This window comes from Gracilinanus agilis, chromosome 3 (assembly GCF_016433145.1).
Source record: "Gracilinanus agilis isolate LMUSP501 chromosome 3, AgileGrace, whole genome shotgun sequence".
Classification (NCBI taxonomy): Eukaryota; Metazoa; Chordata; class Mammalia; order Didelphimorphia; family Didelphidae; genus Gracilinanus; species Gracilinanus agilis.
The window spans coordinates 116067298-116078092 of NC_058132.1; the positions used below are offsets into that span (position 1 = coordinate 116067298).

The 10795-nt window shown below is 39.7% G+C and overlaps 1 non-coding gene across 1 annotated transcript; it reads left to right on the forward strand.

The window, feature by feature from the left end:
- Nucleotides 1-6433: 6433 nt before the first annotated feature.
- On the forward strand, nt 6434-6566 carry LOC123243493. The gene has a single exon (XR_006506015.1). It is a non-coding gene; the product is annotated as a small nucleolar RNA SNORA35 (small nucleolar RNA).
- The last annotated feature ends 4229 nt before the right edge of the window (nt 6567-10795 follow it).

Genomic DNA, 10795 nt, shown 5'->3' on the forward strand with positions numbered 1-10795 from the left:
TTTCCACGTGTCCATAGAAAATATATATACTTTTAGATAGCATCTCCCAAATTTCACTTTTACAATTCCCCATGAGGTCCGGCAAAAAAAAGGTTAGTCCTTTTTCTTCGCTGGACCTGTAAAAATAGACAACTTCTAAAATTTAGGAATTTGGGGGATAAAAGAAATAGATGAACAAATGGTTAAAATTAGCCGCATTGACAAAAAACCAATTTGGGGGCAGTCCCCTATTGGTATAACAGTGTACAATTAAAACAATATATACAACTCAATTTCAACTCTCCATAGTTCAATCAATTGCACCCCAAAGTTCAAAATTTGGTCTTCATGGTACAGTGAAGGCTTTTCAGACATCTTCATGGTGTCTTCACCAAACAGGTTCATCGTCTGGATTCTGGGGAGATGGTAGGATCCTTATCCTGAAATTATTCTTAAAAGAATTTAAACTTTACATTATAGATTACAAAACATACATTTTCTTCTAAGATTTATACAGGGTCAAGTGACTTGCCCAGGGTCACACAGCTGGGAAGTGTCTGAGGCCAGATTTGAACCTAGGGCTTTCCATCTCTAGGCCTGGCTCTCAATCCACTGAGCTACCCAGCTGCCCCCCCCCAATTACATTTTATTCTGGTTTAAGTGATACTCTGGAGTGTTGCTGTGTGCCCGCCTACCCATGGCCCATGTGTTTTATACATCTGAACTATATAATCCTGTCTCTGTTGCAAAATAAAATATGGAAGCAATAGTCCAGTAAGAATCAGAGGTTCTAGAGGCAGCTGGGTGGCTCAGTGGATTGAGAGTCAAGCCTAGGTCCTGGGATCAAATCTGGCCTCAGATACTTCCTAGCTATATGACCCTGGGCAAGTCTCTTAACTCCCATTGCCTAGCCCTTACTGCTCTTCTGCCTTAGAACCAATACACTATATTGATTCTAAGATGAAAGGTAAGGGTTTTAAAAAAAAAGAACCAGAGGCTCTAAGTTCAAATCCTACAGGCAAATCACTTAACTTCTCTGCACCCCAGTTTCCTCATCTGTAAAATGATGAGGTTGATCTAGATAAATTCTAATGTCCCTTTCAGTTATAAACATATGATCTTTTGAATGCACTATAAACACAAGCATAAATGCTATTGGAGGTCTAAGGAAAGAGATATTTGTGATTTTTGCAGATCATATTTGATTGTATAATGCCATATCAAGGAAATTAGTAGCAATTATAGCAATATTCACATATATTTCATTCTTGGCTTTTTCCAGAAGTTGTTTAGTCTTCAAAAGTTTTCCATTTCCCATCATTGCTTCACAATGCATCTACAGATTGACTTATTATTTTAACTAAATCTCAGTGACTTCTGTTCTTTTTCAAATCCCAAAGTCTAAAATTAATAGTTTTTACCAAGCTAAAGTCTCATATCTTTGTTGATCAAAACTTTTCAGCAGTCTTTCTCCTAGTAGAAGAAAAAAAAATTGTTGCTTATTTTCTTTTTTTGATTTGTTTACATATTTAAACATTTTACTTACAACCTAGATTTTTTTTTTCCTTTTTTCCCCCCACAAAGTATTAGGCCTTTTACACTTGCCATTCCAAGTGAATTTTTTTTCCAGGCATACTACAACTATTTATTTTGTCTACCATGAAAGCAATGGGTTAATAGACAAAAGTCAAGAACACATTGATAAATACTTAAATCATGATGCAGTAATAATAACTCATACTTCACTTTCCTAGGAAGTTATTTAAAACATGAAATACTTTATGGGACTGCTGAAAAGGCATGTGTCATTTTCATCTCATACCTGCACCACCTGACTATCTGATCAATGTCCTTGCCTTCTAACAAGCCAGTGTAGTTTGGACTCATCCTCGAGGCACTGTCATTTTGTTCTCTGTGAATACTGTAATATCTGCAGAAAACACTTCCCAAAAGGCAAAGAGCACTCAGCTCCAGGAGCTCTCATCCTCTTGAAGGCACAAAGTTACCAAGAAAGCTAGAAACATGCATCCCAAGTTTGTCACACATTCTCAGAAAAAGAAACAAAAAGGCATCCAGGGATTTGATTTTCAGTTTCAGCATTGTCTAAGCCAATACATGTGCTCAATGCCATATGTGAGCTGTGAAAATTTAACACTATCCTGTCAAGACAACTTTGGATTTTAAAGCAAAGGATCTTACTGAACTTTATCTCTCTGAAATGATAGGTGGAGTTCTCATTACAATGCTAGGAGTTGCCATACTTGTGCTGTGCAGCCATTCTAAGGAATTCATGATAACTCCTGGCTTTTGGAATACCTGCCTCTAATTTGGTACCAAGATTGAGTCTGAAAAATCAGAGGGACTCAGAAAAGTGACATCACAAGAAGCAGAAAACTGGACTGAGGAAAAGAAGTAGGGCTTTTTTATCTTGGAACCATGCACAGAGGAGGTTGTTGACAGAGTACTGTGTGCCCACGTTGGAGCTACAAAGCTGACTTCAGGGGTCGGGGGAATGAGAGGAAGGCAGCTAGAAGAGTGTCAGTGTGGATGAGTAATGGCTAGGGGAGCCCCTGCATGCACACACATATAATCAAGTTCAGGATTGCCCAGAAGAGCACCATGGAGGAAGCTTGAGAAGGGAACAGCCAGCCACATGTGGCTGGTGCCTTTTCTTTCTCTAGCCTGCTTTTTATTATTAAATAATTATAAATTAAGATAAAGTCTCCAGAGAATTTTAATCTTAACAGAAGAATCACCATTGCTGCCTTGGGGGGCGGGGGAAGGAAGAGAGATAAAATGCCTGTTCTGAATCATGGGAAATCCAAAAGAAAGATTTCAGGGTGCTAAATAGTACCTTTAGAAGGGAGGAGAGTTCAGATTCATTTTCATTTCAATTAGAGAATCTAATGAACCAAAAGCCTTATTTCCTGAGGTTAGCACTTTCAAGTGAAATATATAGTTTAAGTGTGCTTTGATTTTCAATAAAAAAATTTCAGAGAATTCGAACTGCTTCCTTCAAGAAGACATTATTTGAAACCAGAGCTTGAATAGGTCTGTCAGAATTAGACTGAAAGAATGTGTCTTGATTTTTGCTGAAGAATTTTTGATGAAATTTAGAGTACAATGTAATTGATCCAGCAATTCAACAATTCCTTATTAAGTTCAGCCAGTAGGTATGTTTGACTCCATATCCAATACAAAGAATAATGAAATAGCCTCAGATCCCACGAAACTTACACGTTTATAGGAAGGACAGAGCATATACACACATAACCGATCAAGGAAGTCTTTGGAAAGTGTCATAAGCAACATATTTTTATTTTATAAAACAAACTATATAATATACTTAAAGGTAGAGTGAATCTTGGTGATTATCTCATCTATCCAATGTACAACTCTCCATCCTATCCCCAATTTCTTTCTTTCTTTTTTTTTTTTTTTTTTTTTTTTTTTTTATGAAAGATCTGAGTCCTGGAGAGGTAAACCTAATTAATGCATGTCAAAAAGGAGGTAAGCAACTTGAATGTGTATGTGAAGCTGGCTTCCCCAACTCCAAAATTTTCTACTCTTTCTACTATATTACAGCCTCCTTATTAGGACTGATAAGAAAGAGAAAGGAGCTAGAGAGATAAAGGGGAAATAAGATTCATCAGTTTTTTGGGCTTTTTTACTCTTAAGTCACATCTTCTGAGGGAGAAAAGTGGTTAAGGGCTAGGCAATGGGGGTTTACACAACTGGAAGTGTCTGAGGTGAAGTTTGAAGCCAGGACCTCCTATCTCTAGTCCTGACTCTCTAACCACTGAGCCATCTAACTGGCCCCTAGGCTAACCAATCTTGATCTTGAAATGACACTTCTACTTAAATTTTTTTCACTATAGTTTCACACAGTTGGATTAAACGGTTATTATAGTCCCTTTCAAACTTAAAATTCTATAATTTTGTGAACCTTTCCTCTTTCAAATGTTCACAGCCCATTTTCATCAGACTACTTCTGCAGGAGCCTGCAAATGAGCAAAAAAGAGAATACTTTAGTCCCAACCTCCCTTACCAAGCTGCTACTTATTGCTGTTCCTCCCATTCTCCTGGTGCAATCAGGATGCCTCTTCCAGGAAGCAACAGGGGTAGAGATGAGGGTGGGAGGACTCATGTTAGAAAATGAGAAGCCAAGGATGCTATCAAGACTAAACAACCAAATTAATTTGAAAATGACAAGGCAAGATGGTTCTATGGTATATTTGGGTTTCACCATTTAGTCAATTAATGAAACTTATTGTGAATAAAGGGTATTGGGATTAAGGAGGTCAATCCATTTCTGATTTAATCAGCAAACAATGAAACAGATTCAGCTACTTATAAGAGGAAGGGAGGGAGGGACAGAATGAGGAAGGAAGGAAGGGAGGGAGGAAAAGGAAAAAGAAAGAAAGAAAACTGCAACCTTAATCCAGAATTGTTCTTCCGAAGGAAAAAAATACATTCACGATGAGAAAACTGACATTAGGTTCATCAACATTCAGATAGCATAGTTTTCCCTTATCTTTTATTTCTTTTCACAAACTCTCACCCACTCAACTCTTTCATGTAACAAAGAAACTGATCTACATATACATAGCATAATGCAAATTTAAAAAATAAACTAAATGGCAGATAGTACATTTTGATTGACATGAATGGAAATTGGATGACTTAAGATTAAAACTGATTCCATGAAAATATCCTTTTCCCCTTTTAATGGTGGGCCTATTCAATGTTTATCTTTATATACATTGGTAGATAGGTGGCATAAATAAAAACCTAAGCCTAAACTAAAGAAGACATGAGTTCAAATCCTGCCTTAGAAACTTACTAGCTGTATGACCTTTGGCAAGTCACCTTCTGTCTACCTCAGTTTCCTCAACTATAAAATGGAAGACATAATAGTACCTCCATCCCAAGAATGTTTTGAAGAGAATGATAGCACCTATCTCCCAGGACTGTAATGAGGATCAAATAAGATAATATGTATAAAGTGCCTGACACATAGTATGTATTTAATAAATACTTGTTTCCCTTCTCCCATCCTCTCCTCTCCCTTCCCCTCTACATTCCAACAAGTTATTTTGTTCTCAGTGTTTAACAACAAGCAAAATACCTCAAAAAGTCTTTCAGGCATTGTTAAAACTAGATAACCTTGATGTTTTACTTTTTGGGTTTTTTTTTACGCCCCCCACCTTTCCATCTTAGAAACAATAATAAGTATCAGTTCCAAGGCAGAAGAGCAGTAAAAGCTAGGCTAACCAAATTAAATGACTTGCCCAGGGTCACACAACTAGGAAGTGTCTGAGGTCACATTCAAACCTAGGACTTCCCTCCTCTAGGCCTGGCACTTAATGCACTGAGCCACCTAGCTGCCCTGTTTTCTTTTATTGTTGTTAGACCAGGTGTGATTTTATAATGTTTCATTATGTAGAAAAATCATCATAAATTCATTCTAAATACTTTCTTTGTGGAGTGGAATTCTGGGGAAACTTGTACCCCCAGAAATCACTCTAATGAATAGACAGGAGACTTGATAAGATTCTGGCAGAGAAAAGTGGCTTTATTTGTAGAAAACAGCATGGGGTGGGGGAGGGGAAGGGAAAAGGGAAGGAGAGGAAAAGGGATTCTTCCCACACGAGAGGCTTGCTCCTCGCAAAAATATCCTCTCTTCTTCTAGGTACAATCACAGACTTTTATAACAATCCTGACACAAGATTCTCCTCCTCCCCTCTGTCCAATCACACAGAAGGTGGGGCTGTGTCAACATTACATACCCCTAAAGACACCCATGATCAAGAAAAACCTGTGATTATCATGGGATTCCCAGGCTGAGACCATAATGATACTTTTGAAGGTGACTGAATTTCCCTCCTTCTGCTTATCTTATAGTTTGGCTTTCTTCCCAGGGTACAGATAAACTCTTGTCAAGGTTTTTGAAAATAGATCAGGAAAACTAAAAGTTTAGTGGGGGGGGGGGGGAGCAGTTTTAGTCTAAGGAATTGTAATACTAAGGGGTCTTGAAAATTAGGGTTACAACAAGCCAAATAGTGTCCTGAGAATTAGACACTGAAACTCATCCCACACACTTTCCCTTTCAAATCAAACCATCTTGTAGTTAAATAACTGTAAATTCAAGTTGCCAGGCCCACTTGAACTGCATCCCAGGATACCGGAAAATTTGGGGTTTGTGAGTTCTTCATAACTTTTAGGAATCTCTAAAAGACCATAGAGAAGAGGATAGATGCCACATAGCCTGACTTTCCCAACAAGACAAGAGGGTGAAGGCTGCAAACTTTAGATTAGTATGCTTGATTTCAATTTCTGATGAAGTTATAAATATCTTATTTATAAATTTAAATAAGTTTATTTAAAAATAAGATGGCTTGATTTGGAAATGAAATGTGTTTGTTTGTTTTGTTCTTTAGAAATGGGAAATATACAGCATTGTTAAGTGACCCACTGGGCCTCCCTGTGGCCAGCTGGGCCTCATCACAGTGCAAGAGTAATTCCCCTCTTTACAGAAGGGCTAGGCCTGCTTTGTAGGCTGCCCCTTTTGGACTGGAGGTACATCTGGCCAGTGTGGGGCTGGCACTTCAAAAAACTGATAGCTGACCCTTTTGGACCTTTTATATCTCTGGATGAAGAACCCCTACCCCAGCCTCTGAACACTAAGGAGTCCCCTACCTACCCTCTATCCTAATGGGAAATGAAGCTTCTCAGATAACCAATCTGCCTTCTGGGGATGAAAGAAGATAATACTTAAAACTGCTCTTAGCATTGCTCTAGGCATTTTACTAACCACTCATACCTCACTGCTCCATTTTCCCAGCCTTAACTGGGAAGCTAAAAGCTGCCAAACTGTCTTGTTGGCAGTGTGATGTGAGCATGTCTGCTATTGTGGCCACAGACTGCTTTGGGAAAGCTGTGTAGTGTACCTGGGTGTTCTCTAGTCTGACCCCCTCCCACACACCTATTCAATACTCAGATGATACTAGTACATAAATTCATCAGAAAACTGAAAAAAAAAAAAAAAAAAAAAGAAATGGGAAATATAAGCAGTAAAAAACTATCCCACAAGGATTTCCTTTACATAGGCTGCTTATCTCATGGGAACAAGGGAAACTCCCAATAGAGCTGGGAATGACTAAAAAGTAAGCTATTGCCTTTTGTAAAAAATGGTTTAAAACTAGGATTACACCAGCTGGGGACTGTCCTTGGCCCTGTTTTGGGTCTTTTGACTTTAAGAAATTTTAAAAGTGTTAACATTAGCTATTAGAAATAAAAACCCCAAAGAATTAGATTATTGGTATTTCTGGGCCATGCTCCTTATTAATTTGCAAAGGTTCAATCAAATAGCCTAATCTCCAACCAGTCTTCCCTTTATCTTTCATACTCTTTCTATCCTACAATGCCCCCCCCCCACCACCACCACCACCACTGCTTCTACCTTCTCTCTTTCTGGGTACCATTCCCAAGGTTTCCTTTGCTCCTCCTTCTCCCATACATTCTTTTCACCTATGCCCAGACTCATTCTCTATTTCCTTTCACTATCCTGGGTCCTTTGATTCTACCCACCCCCCACATGAAACTCTCACTACTGCCACTGAGAGAGAAGGCCAGGTCCTTCTCTCAGTCCCCTCAGCCCCTCTCCCTCCATGTCTCCCCACTGTGACCAGCCACTGTAGCCCCTCCCCCTCATAGGTTTGCCTACCCCTGGCCCCACTCCCTCTAACTCCACCTCCCCTCTTCATCTCCTATCTCAGCTTCCTCAATAATCCCTATACTCCTCTTCCTCCTTTCTGCTCCTCTATCTCCACAGACTTTACACTCAATAATAGTGAATAATGACTTCCCTAAGGGCATGTTTCCTCTGAGAGAAGCTGTCTAAAGGGCAAGTGGTGACTTTAAGACAACATTTACCTTTCAGTCCCACTTATCTCAGCATGTGGCATAGGGACACATCAACATTAGACTTGGATTCAGGGTGGTTCTATATCAATTTGAAGCTATTTGGGGGGATTTTAATTTGCACTAGGGTGATGTAATGAATTTGATAACGAAGATAAGAAACAGTGATCATTAAAGGACCCACAATGGAACCCTCATAATCCTGAGGACGTGATGCTAAGGAAACTTTGCTAAAAAGAACAAGGGATCACTCTAGTCACCCAAAAAATTAGCATAAATTCTAATATGATACTCAAGAAGGTAATGAGTTTCCCAACCAGTTTTATAATTAAGTATATAAAGCAGCTAAGACATAAGCAGGTTAGATCCCCATAGAAACCTACTGAGGTACTATATGTCATAATTTCATGTCTCACTTCTCCCTGAAAATAAGAGACTATATTCACAAGTATTGTCCAGATTTGTCTATTTTGAATATAGAATACTTGAAACATATAGTTGTATATGTTTTTGAAGGGTCTGAGAGAGAACAGAAAAGAGAAAAGTTGGAAAGGGAAATTAGAAAAAAAAATTTTTTTAACAAGACAAAGAAAGAGAAACATCTATTTTAGCTCCTGTTTCAATAAATACAGTTAGGGAACTCATAGGTCCCTTAAGAGATGCCACAAAGACTAATTCAGGCAACTGATAAGGCCCCCAAACCTAGAGGGTCAATACATTTTTTTTTCTATAGAAGTATTAAGAGGAAGAATCAGGAGTTTAGAAACAGAAACTGGTGATTTTCATGATGCCAACCATAGTGCTCCTCAAGGGATTTGTAGTCATTGCAGGGGATGCCAGATGAATCATGATTTATGATGATGTGAGGGAAGGAAGGGGCTTTGTGGTCTGAGTGTAGTGAATTTTCTTTCCCAGACTCTTTATTCCCACTTATTCTAGTCAGTTCTCCTCCCCTTTCATGATCTGTATTTAATTTGGGTTGGCTCCGCTTGCATGTGGACAGTGTGGTGAACAGTGTTGGTGGGGTGAGTGGGAAAGGTTCCCTGTGTTTCTCTAGCTCACTAATTTAATATTAATAAATCCTTATAAATATCATATTTTGGAGGCATTGAATATTAATTTTAAAATCTACAATTGGCAACCTTACGAAGGGATTTCAGAACCTAACCTCAGATCCCCTGCAGAACTAGTTCCCAGCTCACCTCCTCAGCCTCCAGCTGGGCTTTTCTGGAGCTCCCTGCTTTTACTGCTATGCCGGGCCTTCCCAGCCACACTCTGCCCCTCGCCCCCTGCAGCGGAGGTTTCTGCCAGTTTTAAACCTTTGCAGATGAGCCCAGTGGCTGCACCCAGCTTGGGGGGGCCCCCTGCTGCCTCCTGCCTCTTCTCTGATCCATGCCCTTCCCCTCCCAGTGCCTCTCACAAGCCATTCCCATTCCCATTCCCTCAATTCTTGGGCTGGGCTGCTGCCACCCCAGCCACAACCAGAGGAGTGGCAGGGCCTCACCTCAGCCTCTGCTGCTGGACCAGGTTTGAGAGCCTCTCACTGCCTTCAGCCTGCCTTTGCAGCCCCAGCTGCCTATTCACACACACAACCAGAAGAGGGGCAGGGCCACACCCCAGCCTCAGCTGCTCCCACTGGGTTTAAGAGGCTCCAGCTACCTTCAGCTCTTCTAAACTGTCCAGCTGGCCTGCCTTCCACTGCAGTGACCATCTCTGCCACTGCTTCTGTGACTGATAAGTTTAAAAGACTCCCTCTCCCAGTCCCAGTGCGAGGGGGAGCCCCCTTTTTCCTTGCAGGAGTCCCTAACCTATGCTGGGCTCTTTGCCTTGGCATGGGGAGGTCCTGAATTTTTTCACCCACCCCAGCCTGTGTCCTAGCTCCCTCTCTGCCCCAACCTGGGTTTCAGAAAGCAAGGTAACTGCTTCAACTCCCAGTTTCCAGCTGCAACAGCTTTTAGACCAAAGCCCACCCTGTTTTGTAGCCATATCCTCCATTTTGGTTCCTGGCAAACACAATCATGCCCCTTACTTCCACCGCCTACCTTAACCATGCCCCTTACCCTTCCCTGTTGTAGTGTGGCCATGTAGCCACCAGAGGTCAGTAATGAGCACTCAAAAAAAGCACCTTGTTTTTCTTTTTTCTTCCCCCTTTTTCCTGCTGAGCCATAGTGGGTGTTTTTCTGCTACCAGGGGGCAGCAACACCCAACAAATAAATAAATAAAGGCATTTAAAAAATAATAAACAATTATAAACTATATGTTATAAATAAGTTATGATATATTATATGTAATATAAATGAATAAATTATAAATATATTTTTTGCAAATAAAATCCAAGAAAATCATATAACATTATATAAAATAAAATAAAACAATATAAAATACCCTTTAGCCTGCCCCTACCCCAAATAAATAACCAAATAAATAAATAAATGAATGAATAAATGAATGAATGAATGGGTGCACAAATAAATAAATAAATAAATAAATGAATGAGCAAATGAATATATGCATTGAAAATTATTCTCTTTTCCACTTCCCTTTAATCTACCCTTTTGATTACAATGCTCAGCAGTATAAATGCTACCCTGCAAGAAACTCTTGTAGTTTTTGCCCAATTCTGAACTTATAGAGTTCCAGATTGCCTCATTCTTCCTGTGTGGTTTGGAATTTTCTTTTTTCTATGGACTGGTAGATCACAACAAGCTTCCCGAAGTACAATGCAGGCCAACTTGCAAATTCAATTGAACCAGGTTATGCATTACTTACATGGTCAAATGACAAAGGAAGATTCTCCCCAACACATGTCTGATTTTTCAAACCTATTTCCCCTGAAATAGAGATGACAGGCCCCTCAACTATATCTAAGGTGCAGAACCTCCTCTCTCATACT